Genomic DNA, 26,690 nt, shown 5'->3' with positions numbered 1-26,690 from the left:
AGTCTGATATCTGCAGCCTGCCAAACTGAACACTGAAGGATCAAGCATCATCAATCTCATATTTTACTGTCTGGTTTTGGCTGTTTGTTTATACATATTTTTTTAAGATGGGAGATTTTTTGGTTTAAGCCCTTGCCTGGGGCCTCCTGTGCACTGCTCTAGTTGGTGCCCCAGGACAGCTCCTGTCCCTTCACTTTGTCATTCTGCCTCCTATTTACTGCCCTTTTTTTTAGTCCACAGTAGTCTGTAAGCTTCAAATACCTACACCTCTTGTATCTCCTCTGCTTTTCCTTTTCTCTGCCTGTCCACAGAGTGCCTCCAAGGCACATCCCATTACTGTTTGCAGACAAGCAGCCCACAGTAAGTACGGCAGCAAGGTACCCACTGCCTGCCCCCAAGAGATTCCTTCCTTTCAGACAAGAGGCCTGGCTCAGCAAAAGAAATGCTTAATTAGAAATATTAGTTATATTTGTGGGCTTTAAATGTAGGCCTCACTTCAGCTGATGTACAGGAATTTATCTCATATGAGACAGCCAGACTTCAAATGGGGAATATGAGCTTTGTAAAGCTGCGAGACTTTTACCTAGCAAAGGATCCGTGCTTGCCACTTCTTCCTTCAGATATGCAGCTGTGGTACCAGGCAGCATGCTACCCAGCTGTATGTGTTCCTCCTTTCATATCCCACCATGTCAGAGCCAGGTCCAGGCCAGTCTGGTTCAGATATTTTTTCTCTAGGACTGTCATGGCACTGTGCTGGCGAGGCATGGCTGTGACTACGTCACCATTTCACCTGTGGCTCCCGCTCATCCTCACCCAGGTGGCGTGTTTTAAATTCCTGCTCATCATGATGCCATGTAGGAGAAGCAGTGCAGTTTTTGTCCCTGCATGCTGATGTCTGATGATACATGATAAATGCCTGGTGTCCTCACTGGTGGCTTTTTTCAAAGTACTTACAAACCAAAGTCAGAGTGATTATTCTCACTAAATCTTAAAGCAAATTTCTGGATCACAGACAAGAATAACATTGCCTGCATTCCCCATATACCTGTTCATCCTGTTGTTAGCTCTCATGGCTGTGGTTAGGTCTCATTGCTCCTGAAAACAGGAATGTTTTCTTACCTGCATGGCCAGAGATAAAGCTATTGGAGTGCTGAGAGAATCTAATCTCAGCAAAGCCCCTTTTGGATCAGAGAGCACTTCTGCTCTTTGGTGTATTCTTTCAAAGACAATCCTTTAAGGAAACCTGAGCATGTCAAGCTCAATCAGTTGTACAAGGGCATGATTATAAGATGCAGAGAGATCCAGGTGTTGTGAAGGTGCTCACTGTAGACTTCAGGCAGAAACGTCCCCATTGTGAACCTGTGCATCCTTTCAGGGACTTTGATGTTCATGACCACTTTTAATATGAATATTTTTAAAATACTATATATAATTTGTCTTCAGATGTTTTCAGGGCGTAACTAAACTACTAGGCTTTTTCCAAATTAGGGATGGATTGCATGAATAGCACAGACAGACCCATCATATGTTCTAAATTAAACTTGTACTGAGCCAACATTGATCTTAAGACTTTTTGAAAATCTCCCTACCTTAGAGATATTGCTGATAGTGTTGTTACAGAGATTTATAATGAAGAAAAATATAAATCAGAAGCATGGAGGACAACTGTATGATGGAGGACTCAAAACATGCAACTAGGAGAAAGTATTCTGAATAAGCAAGTTAATGAAATAACAGCTTCAGTAGCATATAGGTTTTGGCTTGCCTGGCACTCTTAAAAGTTCAAATTGCAAAGCTCTAAACTGCTGAAGCAGTTGTCTCCTAATTAATACAGATGGATGTTTCCCTACGTAGGCATTGCAAGCTGCCTAAAATATAACCACAAAAGGGCTCCTCATTTTCTTGGGCGGGGGGAAGATGAGTTATGAGGTTTACATAAAGATCAGAAGATAGAAGATCTTGGAGGATTTATCTCCAAGACCTCCAGTAGAGGTAATGCGTGGTCTAAGTGAGATTTCACCTGGGATATTTTGCACAGTTTTGGTCATACATACTTAAGGCAGGTCAGTTCAAAAGATTAGGAGAAAGCCACTCCAGCTATTAATTTCTCCTTTTTTTTTTTCCCCATTATCTTATCTGTGGAGTTGAAGCTGAGAGGTTTTGGTTTCTGTAGTCCTGCAAAGAAAGGTAGAGCATGATAAAGATGTTTGTCTGTGAGGGAGATGGGATCATGTTTTCTGATGGGAAGATGGTAACCTACCCGCAAACAAGAGGAAATTGAGTAGCAACTTATGACTGTGAACAGAACAATGAGTGCTTTTAAACTGGAAATGAGGAGGGCTCCCAGCTACCAGAAAAATGAGACTCTGGAAAGAGCAGGGTCAGGAAAGCTGAACAACTTGTTTTGAAGATTGCATTAATGAAAGTCATGCTATTGCAGGTGTGCCTGGAGCAGCACAAAGGGCTGAAGCCTACACCCCTGCGAGTAGTTTCCATTCCCTTTGTGAAGGGAAGGTAGTAAAAACTTGTTAATCTGAGTGTGCTGTGGTTCTAAAAGACTTGGTTTTCAATATTTATACCTTCTTTAAAACAGTCATTGCTTACTTGAGAGCTTCACAAACCCTGTTCTCCCATAGGAATGATATCTAAAAATGGGAAGTGTCCCCTCAGTCAGGGACGCAGAGGCAGGGGGCTGTTTCTGCAGGGCTGCAATTGCTACCTCTGCTGCTGGCACTGGTGAACAAACAGAGCTCTGTCCATTTTCTGCTCCAGCAGGACGTGGAATGGGAAGAAGAAGGATGAGCTGGGGATGGCGGTTGATAAATAGAATGAGAAAAGCATAACGAGAGAAGACAATGTATATTCAGTTTCATTAAAAAATTAATTCAATTATACATGTAAAAAAAAATTTGGAAGGGTTTGCTAATGCCCTTTTATTGTTCACAGGATAGCTTATCTGTTCATTTTTTTGCCTTTTTTGCATGCTAATGATAAAACTGATCATCTTGTCATTGCCATTGACCCTTATTTAGAAAAATCTAAAAACATAAAATACCTTCCCTTTTTCTCATTGCTTGTGTCTTCTCCCAGCATTCCAAATAGCAAGCTGCTGTTGTGATATGAAAATCCTTTTAAAGACAGAAGCATCCAGACTGTATTGAGAGCACTGGAAAAGACATGCTTGTCTTCTGTTGGCCACTTTGAAAGTCTCAGTCTGTGTATTTCCATCCATTTGAATTACATTGCTTTGGTCTTTCTGAAAGCAAAGCAACCATTATTACAGTAATGAAAAAAAATCTATTACAAGTTTCACAAGACACAGTACTTTCAAAAATGTGGCATTTTAGAATAAGCATGGGCATTAAATTTGTTGGCCTCTGCATGATTAGGCTACTAAGAAGCCGTATTGATGTTGTTCTAGTAAGTTAAAAATGTGATTTTAAAATGGTTTTTGTACTGTCACTAGAACAATGCATGATATAAGAGCAAAGGCTGAAACATGAGAGTCTTAATTCTGTGTTTGAGAGATTCTGCATTTTCATTTGGGTGAGTTGAGGCTGAGGGAAGAGGGACTTTCATTTCACATGGGGGCTTTGGGATTCTTTTTAGTTTCGCTGCACACATGCAATACATACCAATACATGCGAGTGTTTGAACACTGATGAAGCACAGTCCAGTTACTCTGCTGACAGTAAATGGAAGCAAAAGGCCAGACCATGAGGTGTGTCCTACCTGCTCTGACCTGTGGCCATCATCTGGCCCTACACCTTCTTCAGCCTTGCTGAGGAGGGATAGCCAGGGAGAGGGGTAGGCAGGTTTGTCTCACTCTGTCACTGCTGTATGTGCAAAGAAATGAATCCTCTTGCCTTTATAAAGGCTGTTGATTTTATTTTTTCTTAATCAGGGTAATGTTCATTTTTCCATAAATAAAGTGGCAGATTTGTTTACTTTATACTTGCATCCTAGACTCAGGAAGGTTGAAATCTCCCTGCAGCATAGCTGTTCCCTTTTCACCTCTATAATTACTCCTCATTGCTAGACTAATGCATGGGAAAATGGGTGCAGATTTGGTATCTCCCCAAATATCTTCACTCCTTGCATAGTCGTGATGATCCCTGTAAACAGAAGGTGCAATGCCCTTAGAATGTAGAAAACGGATTTTCTTTCTTTCCCAGTCTTTTTAAAAGACTGGTCTTTTTCATTCACGCTTGGTAGTGAATTAGGAATTTGCTGTATCATTGTTAACTAAGCAGAATAAAAACAGTCTGGAAATAAAAATGGCTTCAGCCTGTGCAGATAGATGTCAGCTGTTGCTCAATGTCATTATGAAACTGTAAAGTCATCAGAAATAGTCCCCACAGGGAACATGAATACTGGGTACAATACTGGGTTTCCAAACTGAAAACAGAGAGACAGAAACCAGGGTTACAGAAAGGAGTATCACATGGCGTAAAAGCGACTCCAAAAGGTTTTTTTTGCTCACTGGAAGTGTTTGGCTGTCTGTAATATCTGATATCCACAGAAAAGATACATGAAAATCCATAACCAGTAGTGCGGTCTTAATCCAAGATGGCCTGTAGACTTTCCCTATGTTTCATGGGAACTTTCTCCACATTAACATTGAAGCCATGCGAAAACATGACCCTTAAAAGTGGACAGGAGGAGGAGATTTAGGAAAGGATAACTTATCTTGTTAATGACACCAATGAATAAGACACTCAAGAGAAATCCAATAGCTTCAGCAGTAAAGGTCCTGTTAGCACTGTCAAGGATGAAAAGGAAAGCCTTTAAGAAAAAGAGGCAATAAATTTGCTTTCCAACTTCTTTATCACATGTTACATAAAAAAACCTGAGGCAACAATATCTTACAATTGGAAAGAGTCTTCATGGCCCAAAACTCAGCCCAGATATTGGAACAAAAGCTATAGTCATCACATTTCTTTGCTTTCTGGACAAAGAACTTATTATGTAAAAAGCAGAATAAAACTCAAGAGCCCGAGATATGCCAATAAGCAAACCTCCCCTCACTCAGACAATAAAAAAACAAATCAGGAGAGAGGACTAAATGCAGGACTTCAAACAGCAGCCTGTTAACCCATCAGACCAATGTGGGTTTGTCATAAAGATTCACCAGTTTTTCACCTACAGGAAATGGCACCATCTCTGTGCTTTGGAGTTTCTCTTGTGGCATCTAAGCCAAGGATTCCACAATGGTCATCAGAAGTTAGTGCTGTTGTAAAAGTGAGGGGCATCTGCTTACTCATATAACACGATTCAGCTTCTTTTGCTTTCAGTAATGTTGAAATCACTGCTGAGTGCCTGTTGCATAATAGTAGTGATGTTTCAGAAGAGAAAGAATAGAGAAGTTAGCAGCTGAAATACTTGTTGTTGTGTTACTGCCTCAACAATATTTCTGTATCACTTTTTTGCCATAGGTAGAGAAGTCAGCAATGAAAGAGAAGGTAGCTAGCACTCATCATTGACAGAAGAGGAGATGCTGTGTGGAAAAAGTATTTTTACTTGAGAACTAATACCAGATAATCCTAACAAAGCTGCAGGATGTCAAATGTAGGAAGCAGCGGCCAAATCTCACAGATTTTCATGAAACTTAACAAAATAAGGCAAGGAGTGTTCTTTTCTTTTTATGATCCAATAGCCTGGTCTTTATTGGTAACTGAAGGGTACTTCTGTGAAGAAATCATGGATATTGTTATAGTAGGATGCAGAGCTCCCAGGAGAGATAAGGAAACCACTGCATTTGCCTTCACTGGATACCCAAGGAGTTCTGTCTTTGGTGCCTCTACTGGACTTAACTTTTGCCCACTGACAGAGGGCTACCGCTGGGAAGAGCAAGCTCAGACCTGAGCAAGAAAAAAAGATGATTTTCACTATATGGACCTGTGACATGTTTTCTGGGAATAAAGCTTTAATTAATCCCATGAAAATGAAATTTAAGATAGGGATTCAGGCAAGCTTGTCTTTGAAACAAAATTGAGAACTACTCTCCGTGAATAGTTCTATTTTGCACAGTTTCCTCTAGTGACAAATGTTCATGTTACCTGCAGAAGAATAATAATACATATAGCTGACTATACCCATTCTTAACATAGTTAAAGGAGGAGAGCTTGTTAAGGCCATGAAACAGGCTGCTCTGAAGCTACAGCTATGTTTTATCTTCCTATTTTAAAAATACATAAAGAACTAATGTTTCAATATTGTATTGTCTATTGTATTTATTAAAATGATAGCAGGAATAGAAATAAAAGCATTAGTCTAGCCACAGCCACTAAAAGTAGTGAATATGCTCAGTTTGAAATTGTGAAGGCTATGCAAGAGCTGTAGAGAACAAGCAACATCATTTGTAGCATTTGTAGTATTATGTTTCAGAAAAAAGAATTAGAGAAAAAGTTACAGATTATAAAATAACTCTGCACAAATTACTGTTACAATTTTTTTTTTTTAATTGTTTACTTGATTTATCTATATTTCAATAGGTTTTTACTTCAGCCTTTTACTATAGAATATCAGTATCTCATAGGTAGCCCACAAGCAGACTTAGGGATACCAGAGCAAAGCTTAAGATAAAGTGTGCTTCTAGAGTGAAAGGGAATTTTTTATTATAGTATCTTGACTGCCTTACTGTGTCTGTGACCAGAGAATTTAGACTTGAAGAAAGGACAGTTTCTGTGTTTCAAACAAGCAAATAACAAAGAAGTTCTGTTACATCATTCTGTATTGTAACACCATGTTTCATTCTAGATCACCTATACTGCAGTTACTTAGTATTCTGAACAGCCAGGATACTCTGTTTAAAAAGAACCACGAATTGTATGAATTGTTTTCTTCTAATGTTCTTTCTAGTTTGCATGACCCTGCTGCTGTAATTCCATATTTGCAGTTACAGCAGTAGTCAAAAAAGATTGTTTCCTCCAGAAACTCAAAGACCCACCTTTTCAGTGGAGCTCATTGCTTCTAAAGTGTGTGCTTTGCTTGCTAGCAAACATCTGCCTCCAATTTCTATGCAGATACTCTTGATCACATGTATCTGAGTCGTTTCTTCTGGAAACACAGGCAATGAATTCTCCAAATATCAAGCCGACCTGAGGTACTGAATGGGCACTTATTTGCTGCTTCTTCTGCTGGGGTACAGCTGATGGCAGCAGTGCTGCTGTGCTCTCAGATTAAATGTCAGCAGTGGGGTTGTTCATAGGCCAGTGGGTAATAGCATGTAAGACAAAAAGTGATAAAAATATGTTCTTGAGAGTACATCACCATCTTAAGGAAACTTCCTTTTTTCCACCAAAAAATACCTCCCCATCCCCTCTCCAGGTCTCAGCCCTTCTTACTCAATCAGCACCGAGTTTCTTCCCTTTCACAGCCAGGATCCACTGGGGATTATTTACAATGCTGACACTCTTGCTGTCACATGGGTCCCGAAGCTGTCTCTGGCAACTTCAGCCTAAGACTGCAGGTAAGCTTGGCAGAAATGCACTGGTGAACTGGGAAGCAGTGGCAAACAAGAGACCTTAGTGACACCGCAGTCCCCTGCAGCTGCTTCCTTTTAGGAAAAAGCTCATTAGTGTTAAAGCTAAGTTTTGCCTAAAGTAATTGATACAGAAGTGCTGTAAACAAATAATATGGTAATTATAATTCACTGCCTGTGTGTTTGAATTGCTTGAATATTTGTCCCAGTTAAGAACTCTGTGTTCAGATTCTTCTTCACTGTTAGTGGCTGTGAGCGTTTCACCTGCCCTATCTAATAGGTGCAGTTCTATAATGCAAGTTACTCACTCCTTTGCTCAATTATTTCCTCCATGTTCAATGAATAGTTAGCCAATCTAAAAATAAATGTGAATTAGTCTGTAAATTCTATATAGGTAGAAACAAATTCAACCAACCATTGTGTATGTGTGATAAAGTGAAATCTGTGCGTTGATTTTTCCCCTGCTTTGAACTCTAGGCCATCTTGTGTTTCTGGCTGCTACTAGAACAATGAGGCTGTATCTGACAACAGAAGTGGACTTTAAAAGGCAAAATAGAAATATTTGGAATGTGCCCAGGGAGACGAGTCTCGCATCTTCCTTTTTGCAGCAAGTCAGTTCTGCTCTTCACTGAGAAATTACCAAAACTCAAGATAGTGCTTTTGAACTGAAGAAACAAAGCAAATGAGAAAATGTGCCACCTTGAAAACAGATTTCCTGCTGTGAAAACAGCAGTTCAGTAGCAGATCCTGAGTGTTCTGTGGTGTGAGGGGTAGTGGAGGCTCCTGCAGAGCCTGGGAGCTGCACGATTGAGCTCCGGAGATTCCTGCAGATGTGTTACCCTAGACCTGGTTCAGTGAGGTAGCTCACTCTCAAACTATCATCCTGCACTTGCCCATACTGTTGAGGGGTTCACTGAGATTAAAACCCAAAGTAATACATGAAGTTAAAACACCTCCTTTCCCCACCACAGCAAAAGGAAAGCAGGGTTTGCTGACTGTGGCTGGTGTTGCACCACTGCTGTTGCTGTGGTATCCTCGCAGTGAGTGGGAATGCCGGCGGCTGCGGCTTGCAGAGAGCCCTCACCTGTTGAGGACAGCACAACTTCTGAGCTGCATTGAGGAGACTGTGAGCTCTGTGTAAGCACCTTTAATATCCAGCAGACTCCCATTTTGTTTGTAAGCCCAGTCTCTCCTTCTGCTATCTTAATTACCTCCGCATTCTACATTCGGCTGCAGTTGCAAGCAGTGATGTTGCAAGGGTGTCCATAGAAGGTTTCTAAACCTTGATGACCCTTGGTTATCGGGAAGAACTTATCTTGCCAGCTGTTTGAAAAAGAAGAAGAGATGCAGAAGGCAAAGCTATGTCAGTGAAGGTCCTTGAGTACTTCAAAGGCCCCCAAAATTCCCTGGCAAACAGTGATCAAAAGGAAAAATTTCCAAAGCTGGGGAAGAGAAACAGCATTTTAAAATTTTGTCTAATTCTGTTCATTTCTTGTGCAACTGTAACAGAAACTTGTGCAAAATCTCTGTGCTGTGTCTCAGTCATACCTATTCCTGCATTTACACACCCCCAAATGTAATCAAAATGGAAAGTATAGTACTTGAACAAATGGGGTGGTTGTGTATGTGTGTGTAGGTAAAGGCAGGCATGTAGGATTGGACAGAATAGGAATTGTTCTGACTAGACACTTGGACCAAAAGGTTCTACTTCCTTCCATGTAAAAAGACTGAATTTTTGTGTTTTGGGGCTGCTGGAAGAAGGGGAAAAGGTTCATCCCTAAACCTATCTCGGACCAAGGGAAAAGAAAGAACTAGAGGTTCATAACTAACTCAGTTTTCTGGCGGCAGGCATAAAACTCTGAAAACTTTGTATCATCATGTAATGAAAACAATGATACACAAAAGTTGACTGGACACAGGAACTCTGGGGTAGCAGCAAGCTCAATTTGAAAGTCTGTTTTTTCATTTAGCTGCAAGCTAAATTTGAAAGTCTGTTTATTCATTTTTTTTCTTTTACATGTTGATGTTATCAGTAATGACTTCAGAGTCAGATTTTGGGTTAGTATTTATTAATATGTAAACCTACATGTTCAAATAAGTAATTCTTAACAGTTAAATAATTACTAGCAGGGTGTGATACGTGCAGTGTTAACATCACTTAAGGATGATGTGCTCTACTCCCTCTTGTGAAGTTTTGTTTCAGGAGGTAGAGACGTTGTCTGAGTATTTCTTTCATTTTACTTAAATTCTTATTCTGTCTTGGCTTAAGTCTGATTTTTATAAGACCTTGGTTTGTGTTTGTCTCTTTGGACAACCTACAGCTAAATTAGTGTCTGTCAGCCAAGGTTTTGTGATGTTACATATTGTCTTAGGATTCTTAAAACTCCATAACTCAGCAAAAACTGAAGAGTTTCAGCTCCAAGAATCTGGAAGCTTTCTCACCTGTGAAGTGTTTTGATTCCCACCTCAGAGCCACCCGCATGTTTGATACCTTTGGGTAGCTCCATTTAAGTGAAGAAAACCACTGGAAATCATAAAAATATAACAATATTAAGCCACAACCTTTGCCAATGAAGTCTAATCCAATAAATTATGTGAAATTCCTGCCTTTAACTCCCAAGTATCATAAATGCTTCTAACAGGATTACTAAATCTATCAAGCCCATGATTTTTCCACACCATGCAAGAACCATAAACTTCAGAAATAGTTTAGATTTGTCTTTTACTAATTTAAAAATAAAAAGCAAAAAGTCTTTCTATGTGCTTGAGTGGTATCTTACATGTACAGTAATTTAATGACTATAAGGTGCACCCTTTTGACTAAAATTTTCCCCCGAAACCGAAAGTGCGCCTTATAGTCCAGTGCGCCTTATCTGATCTACAAAGTTGCAAAATTTGCCGACTCCCGGGGGGTGCGCCTTATAGTCCGGTGCGCCTTATGGTCGTGAAATTACTGTAGTCTGCAAAATAATCATGGTCAGTGTCAGTGTGGTCCTGGTACAATGCATATGAGCTGATGTGCTCTACTGACCTCAAAGCAGCTTTGTGCATGCCTCAAGAAATTATTTCATGGTCAGGCTTGAAAAAACTTGGTAACAATCAAGTGTTAAATGTAGCTCAGAGGTGAAAGTGTAAGAAGCACTGAGCATGCTTTAGGGATCCAGTCTCAGGTGAGCACTTTCTTGTGTCACAGCCTGGAAGGCCAAACTGGATATTTTTTCCAGCATGATCTGTCATGAGTTTTACTGAAATCATCCTTCTTGTTTTTCTGTGCAGGCCTTTCCACAGTACTTCCTACTCATCTGTGCGTCTCTGCTCTTTCCTTTGGCACTTTCTGATTGTCTCCCACTTTCCTGATGACCACTGTGTATCAACTATTCAACAAGTTGTTTGCCTGACAGCCCTCTGAACTGCTAATTTGCAAGAGCTGATTTGTCTAATGTCTTCAATTCATGAATTATCTCTTGAGTTCTCTCTTGATATCAGTTTCCTTTCAGTGCAATTAATTTCATTTAGAGTGAATACTGCCTCGCTAAGCTTTAAGTCTCTTGCCTTCTTTTTCCCTTGAGTCTGTATTGCACTTCACTGCTCTTTACTGCTTACCCTGTCCCTTGATAGTCTCCTTCACAACTTTTGTTTATTCATGTTCTGCTTTATCATAACCCTCTGTTACCTTGGACTCCTCTTTTAATATTTTCCTTTGTATTCATACCTGTTTCACAGGCTTTCTTATTCATACTGCCTAATGACTGTGCTTCTGATCTCTCAGCCTGCTATAGAAGAAACCCAGCATCTGCTCATGGGAATCTGTGCCAATTCTATGTTTATTATTCCCTTCAAACCACAAATTTTTTCCTCGAAACAAATATTGTCAAAAGAGAAACGAAGCCGAGTGGAACAGTTGGTAGAACACATCCAAATGAATATACATTATTTCGCAGTGTATCCCGTATCTCATTTGAATACCTCTTGACATATGCAAACACTGCCCAGGACACAGGGTTCTGCTACCTTGCCTTCTGCCCAGCTGCCTGCCTCTGAAGCCGCTGGCTGCTCTCCTTGCCCTAGTGACCGTGTTTGTGTTGACATTACAGTGGCAGTGCCTGGTAACAGGATCTGCTATTTACATGTGCTGCAGGACAGGATTCCTGCCCAGGCTCTGCTCTCCAAGTAGGGTCTCTTGCTCCATATGCTGAGCCTCTGCAATTATTTAGATCAAAGATACAAAGAGTCAAAACCCTGTTCAAAACAGAGCAGGCTGCTGTTGATTCAAATTTTTTTAAGTTAATACTATTCCCAAGTTTCCTTTCATCAGTAAAAAACATGTACTCTACTGGATTTGGGTAGAATTCATGGGGATAATCAGCAATTACAAGCAGATTACAATTACTAATTCACCACAGCACTCCTGGAACATACTGTTTCCATTCCTGGATTGTTACATTGGCATTTAAATTATTAAAACTACATAGTGACAAGTCATACATTCTCCCTGGAGGACCTGAAACATTATGACATTTCTATTAATGAAAATGCTTCAAAAAGATTTTTTAAAAAAGTTTTCATGAAGTGCTGTAAGAACATACAACTGTCTTAATAGGCAGCTAGATGTCCAGTCCATTTAGGAAAAGATGAGCAACTATAAAATAAAGAAAGCTTATTGGGATGCCTTTGAGAACATTTTTCATTTCTTCATTCAGAGATATATGTGTTTTTGCAGACTTCTCAGGTCAAAATAAGTTCTCTTGAGTTACTATTTTTAAGACGTGCTTAAGATTTGTGCTTGATTCAGTACAAAATCTTTACAGCATTACTCTGCAATGTGTTTTTCCAGTCATGCTCTTTAATCCCCATACAAGTGACTTGATTTGGATGAAAACTGATTACAATGTCCACATTTCTGGTGTTCTATCCCAGCCTGCTTCCTTCCCTCCTCCGCACAGGTGGGGTTGTTGTGCTTGGCTGCCTCTTGGCTTGAGAGGCACAGAGGGCCAGTATCTCGCCCCAGTTCCATGCCTGTGGGGCTGGGGAAGGCAGCTCCCGGTAGCCACAACATCATGGGGGCACAAGTGCCATGCATGCTGCCTCTTAATTTTTCCATCTGAATTTAGGCTTACCACAATTACTTTTTCTGCAGATGTGGAAGCCACTCCAGAAGAAACGAAACAAGTTCACTCAGTGATAGAGGATGGCCAGGGAGGCCAGCCTTCTGCTGGGCAGCTTCCAGCATCTCCACCACCAGTGCTGGGGTCATCTGTCTCCACTTTTAAGGAAAGAGCAATGGTTGTTCATGTGCAGTCTTGCAATTTGCAAAAACAAAACTATTGTGCAAGACATGACGTTTGTTTTACTGTGAGATTTCTTGTCACACTCTATCTCTGTTTTAATAGTGGGCACGTCAAAACATAACACACTGGAAAATGCCTCATTTCTCGGACAGAGACACTGTGTGATATCTCTTTTCCCCTCAGGACTTGGGTTGTTTTTAAGCTTATTCCTGTCAGGTAGGGTAGTTTTTTGCCCTGAACTGTCTGGACTACTTGTCCATGCAGTATTTTGATATGTGTGCCTGTTGTTCTTCCTACAGGAAATTGCTTAAGGTTTTACGCTGTGAACTGAGGTGAGCAGAAGTAGCGATAAACACCTTGGTGGGATGATTCCTGCTGTTGAATGACAAAACATACCCGAGGTGAGAAGCAAACTCTGTAGGGAACACCAGAACAAGCTTGGTGCTCCTGCCTGCTGATGGAGAACAGCCCACCATGCCTGGGTTAGCAGTGCAAGGAGAGGAGAAGGTTGGGAAGGTAATAAATACGCTGACCTGGCATCATATGAGGGATTTAGGCTGCCTGCTGCTGCTGCTGCTGCTGAGAGTCCATAGCAACTAGGTGCCTCATTCTTGGGAGAATTTTTGGTAAAAAAATCTCTCTCCTAATTGCACCATGGAAAACCAGTAACTGGAGTGTCAGCCTGACTATACACTACAAAACCATATCAATTAGTTTGATTTGTTTGATGTCAATTTATTAATTTCTATATGCATTTTATTATTTGATAGATATTCTTTAATTTGCCCACTCAGAAGGTATCTGAAAGCTTAGAGATATAAGAGTGTGACTCAATGTCATTTTTAGCAAAACAAATTAACCCTGCAGATGCCGAATGATATGGGCTTGTTATTTTTCTTGTCATCGTTGTTTTCAAGCAGATACAGTTCCAGATCTAGTTTTCTTCTTTTAAATACCTTCACAGAAAACAGATTACTTCCCACAAATTTAGGTGCATGTTTTGTGCATAGGACTCTTATCTCAAAGCATACCTCAGATATCAGTAACTATTTTCTGGAGCAGAGTAGTAGTATTTCAAATAGTCTAAATAAGGAATAAATTTATGTTACCAACACCAGATCATCCAGTGTCCTAGTTGTCCATCAGTGTCTACTTTGATGTCTATCTAGTCCTTTGGACAGCTGTTGCTAAGGGACTTTGGTGGAATGACTTGTCCACTGTGGAGGTTTTGTCTGTCTTCAGCAGTGAAACTGCAGTGGACATGGCAGATCACAGGAGGATCATCCTATTTGTTTAAAACTCATACTGCTTAGCAAAAGCTTCCTTTTATTCAGTAAAATTAAAAAAAAAATCTAGATTTAGATTTTATGAACTACAGTTTTTATAAACCTATATTATGCACAGACATACACAGATCTCTTTTTTTTGTAGACTGCACTCAATTGTCTTTCCTCATGATGGTGCCGTATTCCTCCTGCCAGGGTGAAAAGCCTCCAATCATCCTCTAAAAATTTATATAGAAACTGGATATCTAAATCCAGACAGTGAAGGTCAGCATGGGGTGTTCTTTATTGCAATGCTACTACTGCATTTCCCATTATGTGGTTTCTACATACTTAAATTCTCAATGCACGTTGCAAAGATATCATTAATATTGAGGTCATATAAGTCCACAGCCAGGCAAGAAACAGGACCCACTTCCTTCACTTCAGTCCACATCCTTAAGAACTCCAGACCATATTTTGTCTCTGTTAAACATCCTTTGGCAAAGTACTGTCACTTTCTTTTTAATAGTCTTTGCTTCTTACCACTGACAACAAATGTGGGCATCCCTGCATGTCTCTATTACACCCATATTGGCTGTGGCCTCTAATTGAGACTTGGGTTTTTCTCAGCAGTGAAAGAGCCATAGAGTCCTTCACTTATTAAAACAGTATTTAAATTAAAGAGAAGTAAATGTCATTTTCTGGTGGAGATCAGCCCTTATATACAGAGCTCTTCTTTTGCACATGAGGTCTAATTGATTTATATGATGGCTGCCCCTGGGATATTTGAGGCTTGGATCGGTTACCCCGGGCCACATGGTGTTAAGCTTTTAATTGTGACAGCCTCCACTAGCATCTCACTGCCTTTCATATAACATTATGCTTCTAAGCTGTTGCGGTGTACTCAGAAGTGGTTCAGCTTGGCTGAAAGATGCAGCTCCTTCCTCCAGGACAGCTGTGTGACAGTTGTTATTTATTTTCTCTCCTTTCTCACACACCCAGTAATGAGCCTTAGTTACCTAACAACTGTGATCTATCTGCGCAGAAATGCCGGACCAAGGAGAATTACTTCTTATCCCCACAGTTGCAAAGAATGGTCCTGCTAAGCTAAGCTGTAACATAATAAATTGTATCAGTAGCTATTTCTAGGTAAAGCTACCTTTATGTATAAACTACAGCCTGAGAAGCTTGCATGGAAGGTTGTTTTTTTTCATTATACAGTAATTTCACAAATACAAGCCGCACTGTTTTGACCAAAATTTTGCTCCCATACCGGGAATGTGGCTAATATTCAGGTGCAGCCAATATGTGAATAATTTTCTGACATTTTCAATCCTGGGAGTGCAAACCAAGTCAGTGCAAACTGCAAAGTCGAGCTCCTGCCAGTAAAACCCTGCATTTACACGGTTGTTACAAATTGTTACTCTGTTGCACGGCAGGTGGAGCTGCTCTGTGCAGGCAGCACAGGGGGTGGGGAAGGTGGGGCAGCTCTCTCCTGCTGGCCCCACGGCTCGGACAAGGCAGGGGCTCTCTCCTGCTGGCCCTGCGGCTCGGGGGAAGGCAGGGCAGCTCTCTCCTGCTTAGCCCTGTAGCTCGGGGGAAGCAGGGGCTCTCTCCTGCTTGGCCCTGCGGCTCGGGGGAAGGCAGGGCAGCTCTCTCCGCTTGGCCCCGCGGCTCGGGGGGCTCCCATCCCGTGTGCCGCCGCCGCAGGAGCAGGCAGGCTACATCCCCGGCTCCCATGGCCGCCGCGGTGCAGCGCCAGGCTGGGGCGAGCGAGCCCAGCAGTGGCGGCGGCCGGCCCCGAGCATCCCCGCCGAGCAGCAGCGCCGAGCTGGGCCACCCAGCCCTGTCGGCAGCCCCGAGCCCTCATGGCCCGAGCTGAGCCAATAAACCCCTCCCTGCCACGGTTCTGTTACTATTTGGCAACTTTGTTGCACGCGGGTCATCGCTGCGAACACAGAGTGGCTTATACTCGGGTGCAGCTTATTTATGGACAAAAAACAAAATGTTTGCCAACACCCGGCGATGCGGCTTATACTCAGTGCGGCTTGTATTAGTGAATTTACTGTAATTTGTATTTGTGCTGCTGGTGCAGGCAGATCAATTTTGGCTCCTGATTTTCTTTTATCTTTTTCTTTCTTTCTGCTATGTCACTGCTCTCTATTTCTCAGACAATGTGCCAAACTAGAATTTAATCCAGTGTCAGGAGAGCAGTAAGAATTACCAACAGGAAAGATTAAAGCAAGGTACAGTTTGCAAATACTGGTAGAAAAGGAAGGAAATTCATTTTTTTCTTCCACTTCAATCTAGCAGGTCTCTTGGGTGAATTATTCATGCCGTTTCCACCCCTGGCTGTATTTAAAAAGGTGGAGCAATATTTAAAAAGGTGCAGTAAGAGCACAGCCTTGCCTGAGAATAATTTTATTCCTACAGCCTTTCACACACACTTCAAGGGATGGCTTCTTAAGAATGACCTTTTTTCTTAATCCTGTGGCCTCCTTTCATGCAGCTCAACCCCTGCAACACAAATCCAATAGAATAACCACCATAATCAATGTGGCTTAATTTCTGATGTTACTGGTGTGTATCTTCTCCTTTTGCTTTTTATCCCCCCCTCAGGAGGAGAGCAAAGAATAAAGATCAGCTGGGGAGACTCTCATCACTTCATGTCATTTTTCTAATTAGCTGTTAGGATCCTTCCAGGAGTCTCCAGGGGCTGAGCCTAGTCAAAGACTGCAGATACTGTCAGGAAGCAGTGCATTCATTCAGAGTGTGCTTTCCTCCTGACACTGCTTGTGTTTCCTTTCAGGTTCTTTTAATAATCCTTTTAATTCCCTTATTGCTCTTTTAACCTCCTTGTTTTCCTGCAACTATCAAAGACCAAAGGAATAGGAAGTCTCAGCAGTTTCTTCACATATCACAGCACCAAGGGAGAAAAACTGAAAAGTAATAGGACTTAGAATATTCATCTTCAGTCCAAGGATGAAGCATCTGATTATTCAACCTTTTAAGCAAACAGCAAAATGACAAGCCAAATTACCATCAGGTTCCATATATTTATATTAAAGCTGTATCTTTTGAAACTTACGTGTTCAGTGTAATGCTAGTGGCGTGTTAAAGTTGGGTCATTAAGATTAGGGCTCCAAAATGGTCCACAGAGTTATTTTGTGAATATCTTTTGTGCAGAGAAGTCATCTCAAATCATGCTTCAGATACCAGTAAATCTGATGTATGTCATTCTTGTCCCAGTACTGTAACTTAGTGAGACTTTTTAATTGTGATATGAAGAAGAAAGACAGTTCTTCTTTAATGGCAATTTTGAATCAGATTTCATTTAAGAAAAACCATTACTAAAATGGAGCTTTGTCCTACAAAACCAATCTGGGTTATTTCTCAGCATGCACTGAAAGTGAAAAACGATGGACTTGTCAGTGAGGGAGCACAACCACTTGGAAAGCAAACACCACTTACCATACTTCATCACCAAAGAGTGATGCTCCTAAGTGTCTAAACACAATGTACAGTAATTTCACGATTATAAGCCGCACTGAGTATAAGCCGCACTTCTGGGTGCCAGCAACTTCTTCGTTTTTTGTCCATATATAAGCCGCACCTGATTATAAGCCGCATGTTACAATACAGAGTATGATAAAAGGTATCTATTCTATCACCATCTGTTGAGGGTGGGGGCAGTGATCCTTATCTCAACGGCAGATAGTCTGCTAATGGGCCATCCATTCAATCCAGGCAGGGCATTGTTCTTTATCTTTTCACAACCCATCCTTTCTCCACCGAGTCATTTTCTGCTAATGGCCCATTGAGTCCCACTGTGTGACTGATAAAATTACTTCATCCCATTGGAAGTTGCTCCAGCCAGGGGAAAGAGCCCAACATTTCTTACCAAGACAAAAACAGAGGTTTTGGGACACTAAGGGAGCCCCTTTCTCCACTGGACTCCAGAGGCAAATGGGATTCCTCCATATCACCACTGGACCTCCGGAGGGAAACTGCACCTTCTTCAGGAGCACTGCTCCAACTGAATCACATCTGTCACTGTGAGGAAAAGCGAGTGACCTTTTTGTTCACTGTTGGAGAAGAATGTGTAAACAAGGGATCGCCCTAGCCATATCCTTGTATTTTTGCCTTGCTTGCGAAACTGCAAAGAACAGAAACTGCTATGCCCGCGTATCTTGCACCCCCCCCAACTATATCCTTGCACTTTTGCCGTGCTTGTGAAACTGCAAAGAACAGAAACTGCTATGCTTGCGTGATAACGAATGCTTGTAGATATTGCAGCACCAAGGTTACAGAGAGAACACTGAAGAAGAATGTCGTGAACCTTCGTCAACGACCACCAAGAGGAAAAAAAAAAAAAAGAAAAAAAGGCGGCCCCCGAGCAACAGGCTGAGCAAGCGCAAAAGGCACCGGAAGGAGGGTTCGCGGAAGGGGGGGCTCGACAGGGAGACGAGAACTTAAAAGGGAAATTCGAGCCGCGAACGGTGTGACAGTTAAGGAGCACTGACTCCCCTGTCACCCAGCGCTGCATCTTTGCTTTCTCTTTTCTGTACTAATAAATTGGATATATAATTGACCTAATAGCCCATTGTGCTCATTTATAACAACTTGGTGCCGTGACTCGGATCGGGAATTTGAGGGGGATTTCTCGCCTAAGGGGGGGGCGCCCCACCGACTCGGTGGCCCCCGGGCTTGGACTTCACCCCAATCCCGACCGACGATCCTAAAATTAAAGAAAGGAGAAAGCAAAGGGGGATTCGAGGGCCCGGCGTACCCCTTTAAAAGCTTGTGCACAAGGTCCGGACGAAGACGCAGGACGCGTAAGTATTACGGGAGCCGTCCGGGCGGGGGTGGGATCCCGGAGTGCGACTGTGTGGTGTGTGAACGAGAGGGGGGCTGGCAGCCAGATTCCCCCAAGCGAGAGCGGACCCTTCAGTAGTGCGGTTCCCACAGACCCGCGAGGGCTTGGGCCACGAACTAGGGGAAGCGGGAGTTGTTTGTGTGATTGGAGGCACTCCGGAAGAATGGGACAGGGGAAGAGTAAGTCCCCTATGAGCATCAGGCTTCCACCCATACCCAGAGAAAGTCCCTTAGGATTTCTGCTGGATAACTGGGAGCATTTTTCAGGCACACAGGGAAAAGATAAGGTTAAAATGATACACTACTGCGTGGAAGTATGGGGTGGGAAGGAAATTTCAAAGAATGTGTTTTGGCCCGTATATGGGTCCTCAGAGGATTGGGTGAAGCAAAAACTGAATATTTGGGTGAACACCAAGACCCCTTTTTGTGCAGAAGAAAGTGATTATGCAAAGGTCTGGGTAGAACGACCAGAGGTGTTCATTTTTAAATTAACAGAGAAATCAAGGGAAAATAGGGGTAAGAAAAAGGGAAATCGACAGGAGGAAGCTTTAATAGCCCCCCCTCCATATGTACTCCCACCCCAAGTACCTGAGCCTGCCGACCCAAGTGCACCCCCGGAGGAGGATTCGAATTCCGACCAATCAGAACATGCGGGACCAGTTACCCGCAGCAGGGCTCGGAAGGGACTATACCCACTGAGGGAAATGCCGATGGGAGGCCCCCAGCCGGGTATAGGGTTCATATCAGTACCTCTCAGCTCAGGGGATGTCAGGGATTTTAAGAAGGAAATGGGACGTCTAATAGAAGACCCGCTGGGGGTGGCAGAGAGGGTAGATCAGTTTTTAGGGCCAAATATGTATACTTGGGAAGAATTGCAGTCCATATTAAACATCTTGTTTACGGCTGAGGAAAAGAATATGATCAGGAGAGAAGGCATGCGTATTTGGGACGAACAACATAGACAAGGGCCAGCGGCAGATATCAAGTGGCCTTTACAAAACCCCAATTGGGACCATCAAGATCCAGCACATAGAGCCCATATGCAAGACCTTAGGACAATAATTGTGCAAGGGATTAGGGAATCAGTCCCGCGGGCCCAGAACTTTAATAGGGCCTTTAATGAAAGACAAAAGAAAGATGAAGCCCCTGCAGAGTGGTTAGAAAGATTGCGAAAAAACTTTCAACTTTATTCGGGACTGAATCCGAACGATCAGGTGGGGCAAGCAGTACTGAAAGTACATTTTGTTTCAAAATCCTGGGATGACATCAGAAGGAAGCTACAAAAATTAGAGGATTGGCAAGATAGGGGGCTGGATGAACTATTAAGGGAAGCACATCAGGTTTATGTGCGAAGGGAAAACGAAAAGGATAAACACCAAGTTAGAATGATGGTAGCTGCTGTGCGAGAGAGCAGGAAGCAAGAGGAGAGACCGAAGCAATTTGAGCGAAAATCGGTTGAAGTTCGGGGTCCTGGGAAGAGAGAGAGACAGGATTCAAAGGTGTGCTTTTACTGTAAAAAAAAAGGGCATTTTAGGAGGGAATGTCGCGTTCGGATTAGAGATGAGAAGGAGTTTAAAGAGGACTAGGGGGGTCAGGGGCTCTATCTATTGGGGACCCGAAAACATCAGAAAGAGCCCTTGATAAAGTTAAAAGTGGGTCCCCAAGGCCAGGAGATTACCTTCCTGGTCGACACTGGTGCAGAAAGATCAACCCTCCAGTCTTTACCTAAAGGTTGTACCCTGTCTAGGGACACCGCAACAGTGATTGGGGCGAAAGGAGAACCCTTTGATGTGAAAATAATAAAAGGGGTAATGGTAGAATCAGAATCTAAATTAGGGTTAGGAGACTTTTTGCTAGTTCCAGAATCAGATTATAATTTACTGGGTAGGGACATGATTATAGAATTGGGTATACAAATAGAAGTAGTGGAAAAAGAAATACAGATTAGACTTTGTCCCCTGAGACAAGAGGATGAAAAAGAAATAAATCCGGAAGTATGGTATAACCCCGGAAGCGTGGGGCAGTTAAAGATTTCTCCCTTTAAGGTCAAAATCAAAAACCCTGAAATTCCTGTAAGAATAAAGCAATATCCTATGTCCCTGGAGGGAAGGAAAGGGTTAAAACCTGTAGTAGACAGACTGTTAAGCCGGGGATTGTTAGAACCTTGCATGTCACCATATAATACACCGATCCTCCCAGTCAAAAAAGCGGATGGGTCATATCGCTTAGTACATGACTTAAGAGAAATAAACAAGAGAACTATAGCCAGATTCCCTGTGGTAGCAAATCCATACACGTTGTTGAGTAAATTAAGCCCAAACGATTTGTGGTACAGCGTGATAGACTTGAAAGACGCCTTTTGGGCTTGTCCTCTTGATGAGTCTAGCAGGGACTACTTTGCCTTTGAGTGGGAAGATCCGGACACTGGAAGGAAACAACAGCTTAGATGGACAGTGCTACCCCAAGGATTTACCGAATCCCCAAACTTGTTTGGGCAAGCGTTAGAGCAAATTTTAACAGATTATCAGACAAGCCCTGAGGTAACCCTGGTGCAATATGTTGATGACTTGTTGTTAGCAGGGAAAGAAGAGGAAGAAGTAAGAAGGGAGAGTATAAAGCTCCTAAATTTTCTAGGACTTAAGGGCCTAAAGGTTTCAAGAGCTAAATTGCAGTTTGTGGAGGAAGAAGTAAAATACCTAGGGCATTATTTAAAAAAGGGTGAAAAGAAGATAGACCCAGAAAGAATTCAAGCTATTCTATCGCTACCGATACCGAAGAATAAAAAACAGATTCGGTAGATCTTGGGCCTCACAGGGTATTGTAGACAATGGATTGAGAACTATAGTAGTAAAGTTAGATTTTTGTATCAAAAGCTAACACAAGAAGGGTTAATGAAGTGGACCCAGGAGGACACGAATAAACTGGAGGAACTAAAAAAGAGTCTAGTTCATGCTCCGGTTCTGAGTCTTCCAGATTTAAAGAGGCCATTCTTTTTGTTCGTAAATATAGAAGAAGGAATTGCATTTGGGGTACTTACCCAGGACTGGGCAGGGAAAAAGAAACCCGTGGCATTTTTATCAAAAATTTTAGACCCTGTAAGTAGAGGCTGGCCCACATGTCTACAGATGTTAGCCGGATGTGCATTGTTGGTAGAGGAAGCTAGGAAAATCACTTTTAATAGTAGTCTGAAGGTATTGTCCCCTCATAATATCCGGGGGGTAATGCAACAAAAGGCAGATAAATGGATATCAGATGCCAGGCTCCTAAAATATGAAGGGATTCTGTTAGAAGCACCGGACTTTACCCTAGAAACCACCACTCTGCAAAACCCAGCTGCCTTCCTGTATGGAGAAATGGAACAGGGACCTTTAACCCATGACTGTCTAGCTACTATAGAAGAACAAACTAAGATTAGGCCTGACTTGGAGGAAGAAGAGTTAGATGAAGGAGAAAGACTGTTTGTGGATGGATCCTCTAGAATAGTAGAAGGGGAAAGGAAATCTGGGTATGCTATTATAGGAGGAACTGATTTACAAGTAATAGAATCAGGAGCTTTAGACAAGTCATGGTCAACCCAAGCGTGTGAATTGTATGCTATACTTCGGGCCTTGACACTCCTAAAGGGAAAGGAAGGGACGATATATACTGACTCCAAGTATGGGTTCGGGGTGGTACATACCTTTGGAAAATTATGGGAAGAAAGAGGACTGATAAATTCACAGGGAAAAGGATTGATTCATCAAAAGCTTATAGTGGAAGTATTACAAGCCTTAAGGGGACCAAAGAAAATAGCAGTGGTTCACTTAAAAGGACATCAGCCAGGAATAGACTTTAAAACCAGGGGAAATAATGCTGCTGATCAAGAAGCCAAACGGGCAGCAGTAAGGGAGATGGTCTTGAAAGAAAAGCCACAGATTAGAGAAGCACTAGAAAAGGAAGATGTAGAACTTATATTTACTAGTGAAGAGAAAGAAAAATTGAAGAGAATGGGGGTAAAAGAAGATAGGGGGAAGTGGATGACAGAGGATGGGCGAGAAGTATTGTAACTTATACAACGGATGTTGTATAAGTTACATCAGGGAACACATACTCGACCAGGAACACACTGGGGGGCCCAGGGGTTAGTTGACCATTTCGCAACTAAATTCATGAGCATTGGGCTACTGGATATAGCTAAATATGTTACAAAAAACTGTCCTACCTGCCTACGAGTCAATCGTAGCAACCTAAGAAAACTACCTCCAGGGGGACGGCCGTTGGCAAAAAGACCATTTGCAAGTCTGCAGATAGATTTTACAGAGCTACCCAAAGTAGGACGAATTAAATATCTTTTAGTAATAGTGGATCATCTCACCCATTATGTAGAAGCATTTCCGACGGTTAGGGAAACAGCTCGAACGGTAGTAAAGATTTTGCTTGAGGAAATAGTACCCAGATATGGGGTGCCTGAGACTATTGACTCGGACAAGGGTCCGCACTTTACATCAAAAGTGACACAGGAATTGGCAGAGGCATTAGGAATTAAATGGGAAAAACATACCCCCTATCATCCACAAAGCTCGGGAAGAGTAGAAAGAATGAACGGGGAAATAAAAAAACAGTTGACCAAATTAGTACTAGAGACTAAATTATCATGGGTAAAATGCATTCCGTTGGCCTTACTAAATATTAGGACTCAGCCGCGAGCAGATGTGGGATTGTCCCCATTTGAAATGCTGTATGGAATGCCGTACAACCTGGAGAAAGTCCAGACCCACCCTAACATTAATGATCAGCATCTTAATAAATACTTAGTAACGTTAATGAAATTTAAAAAACAACTATGGGAAAAAGGAATGTGGGCTCAGAGACCACCTCTAGATCTTGTGTTACACCAGGTACAACCGGGAGATTGGGTTCTAGTCCGGAGCTGGAGAGAAAACCCGTTGACACCAAAGTGGGAAGGACCATACCTAGTGCTACTTACAACAGACACCGCGATACGAACAGCAGAGAAAGGGTGGACGCATGCCAGCCGAATAAAAGGACCAGTAGATCCGTCCAGGTTCTCCAACTAAAATAACCCCCGCTGGGAAGTCAAAGGAACAACTGGTGATCCTGGTGATCTAAAGCTCGTCCTAAAAAGGAACTTCACCCTGACCCCAGGGAAGTAAATGGACAAGGGGGACATTTGGGTGGGGGATAATTGGGTATTACAAAAAGAATTGATTGGGACTTCTGAAGCGCCGGGATATTGTAAAAGTTTAGAGAAACTTGCCCAGCAACCATACTATAGACCTGTGAGGTTAGAGTACTGTGGTCAGTTGTATAATGGAGAAGGGCATGCAGAGCATGACGATATCAGAGTAGTGTGTAGCTGGCTAGACTGTAATTGCTACCCGTTTGCATGTTTCTGTTGTAAAATTTGTAAAGAATTGTGGTGGGTCCACTGCAAGAAAGGGAGGGCTCCTAAAAGTGTGTGTCAGCCCTGTTGGGAGGGACAGCGCGAGCTGACTGCTTCGGTTTTAAACCAAAAAGTAGCAGCTCGAGAGCTGAAAGTGGGATCTCCACTCTGGTGGCAGATATTTTCAAAGGGGGTAAACCCTGACTTATATTGCTATCACCCCAACGAGCCTCCTGGACCATTCAAAACAGACATTGTGTCAGTCGAGTGTCGCAAACAAGTAAGAGAACTCAGGTGTGACATTCCACCATTGAAAGATAAAAATTGGCATTCCAAAAGAAGGAAGTGGAAAAGAGGAGTGAGTTCCGCCCCTGAAGAATATCCTTGCTGCCGTGAAGATGGTAGACCTCGCAGTTAGCAGCAACCTAACTGGCGAGCGAGGCAGAGGGGTAAAAGGTGGGGACAGGGAACCTCACACAGGAACAACCGTAAAGATGTTTGCAACCTTTGATAACCAGGAACTTAAAGGTGATAGTATGAGGGAAACTAGAAAAAGAATTCGTTTTGCCCACATCACTTGCATTGGACGTCACCTGATTCTAATGATGCATTTAATAATAATAATGAAATTGGTAAAGGGAGTAGAAACCAGCCAGGGCAGCCATGAGCCTTTCAAATGGTCCCTCCGCAGATGGGATGCCCCTAATCCATTACAAACAGTTATTACTTCAAACACACCGAGTTTCATAGTAGGACTATGTAACCTAACTAACATAGTACATTGTGGGAGACTTATGAATTTAACAGGATTTTACATGTGTCCAGCATCAAACCCAGGAAGGTCATATTGTAATTACCCGGGGGAATACTTTTGTGGGTATTGGGGCTGCGAAACCATTGCCTCAGACTGGAGAACGAGAGGAGATCCTTTTTTAAAAGCAGAATTTGGACCGGCGGGCTGTGCCAAACCCTGGCACGGACCTTCAGGAGAGTTGGTATACGCAGGAGACTGCTCTTTTATATATATCAATGTCTCCCAGCCAGAAAAAGCTGAATGGTTATTAGGAAAGACATGGGGGGTCCGACTTCGAGAACCAGGGAAAGATAGAGGCAATATGTTTTTAATAAAGAAAGAACCAATACCACATGACCCAGAACCGGTAGGACCTAATCCAGTAATAGGGGATAGAAGTCAGGGGGACATTGTAAACACCTCGACTCCAAACACCTCAGCCTTGAGGGAAAATGCTACAAAAACCAAGAATGAAAATCAGCCTGTCCAAGAATATAATACACTTTGGAGGGTGATGCAAGCCACCTTTAAGGTGTTAAATGATACATACCCCAATATAACAAAAGAATGCTGGCTATGTTACATGGTAAAACCGCCCTTTTATGAAGCCATAGGATCTACTGCAGAACACAGGTGGGTAAATGGAACAAACCCCAAAGAATGTCTATGGAGAAAAGGACAAGACAATACCCCTGGGATATCTCTAGCTCAGGTGAGGGGTAAAGGGAGGTGTGTAGGGAATATCCCTAAAGACAAGAATCATCTATGCAAAAGCCAGATACCTATATCAGATCCAAAGAAGCCAGCTCAATGGCTCCTCCCTGCCGTAAATACTAAGTGGGTGTGTAACACCTTGGGAGTCACACCGTGTCTAGCAGTTAATAGTTTCAATATTACCTCAGAATATTGTATTCAAGTTCTAATCCTCCCTCGAATAGCATATCATTCTAAGGATTACGTCCATGAACAACATACCACCTCTAAGCAACATTTAACAAAAAGAGAACCATTTACAGCCCTCACCGTGGCAGTTTTACTTAGTGTAGGGGGTGCCGGAGTAGGAACAGGTGTTGCGTCCTTAATTAATCAACAGCAAGGGATGAAAGATTTGAGAATTTCTGTAGATGAAGATTTGCAGAAAATAAACACAGCTATAAACGGATTAGTAAAATCAGTAAGATCCTTATCAGAAGTAGTACTACAAAACCGTAGAGGGTTAGATCTTTTGCTCCTACAACAAGGGGGGTTATGTGTAGCCTTAAGAGAAGAGTGCTGTACTTACGTAGATCATACTGGCGTAGCAGTAGATGCCATGGCAGAGCTAAAGAAACAAATTGAACAAAGAAAGAGAGAACGAGAGGCACAACAAAGTTGGTATGAATCCTGGTTCAATCACTCTCCTTGGTTTACAACCCTTCTGTCTACCTTAGCAGGACCACTAATACTGTTTGTTTTAACATTGACCTTTGGACCTTGTATCTTTAACAAACTTATCAATATAGTCAAGAGAAGATTAGAGGCTGCTCATTTAATGCTTATTAGGGCAAAGTATGAGCCGTTGAATAAGGTAGAAATGGAAGATTATTTAGAACTCAGCAGAAAA

At 42.2% G+C, this 26,690-nt stretch overlaps 1 long non-coding RNA gene across 2 annotated transcripts; it reads right to left on the bottom strand.

The window, feature by feature from the left end:
- Positions 1 to 4,123: 4,123 nt before the first annotated feature.
- On the bottom strand, positions 4,124 to 26,408 carry LOC117005035. Of its 2 annotated transcripts, none has more exons than XR_004419749.1 (3): positions 26,370 to 26,408; positions 6,950 to 8,806; positions 4,124 to 4,762 (listed from the first exon to the last, which is right to left on the bottom strand). It is a non-coding gene; the product is annotated as an uncharacterized LOC117005035 (long non-coding RNA). The 2 variants fall into 2 exon arrangements; XR_004419747.1 differs by lacking the exon at positions 4,124 to 4,762 and adding an exon at positions 5,635 to 5,861.
- Between the last annotated feature and the right edge of the window lie 282 nt (positions 26,409 to 26,690).

Source organism: Catharus ustulatus, chromosome 1, assembly GCF_009819885.2.
Source record: "Catharus ustulatus isolate bCatUst1 chromosome 1, bCatUst1.pri.v2, whole genome shotgun sequence".
Taxonomy (NCBI): Eukaryota; Metazoa; Chordata; class Aves; order Passeriformes; family Turdidae; genus Catharus; species Catharus ustulatus.
Note: the sequence above shows the minus strand (reverse complement) of the source record. Positions and strands in the feature narration are given on the sequence as shown.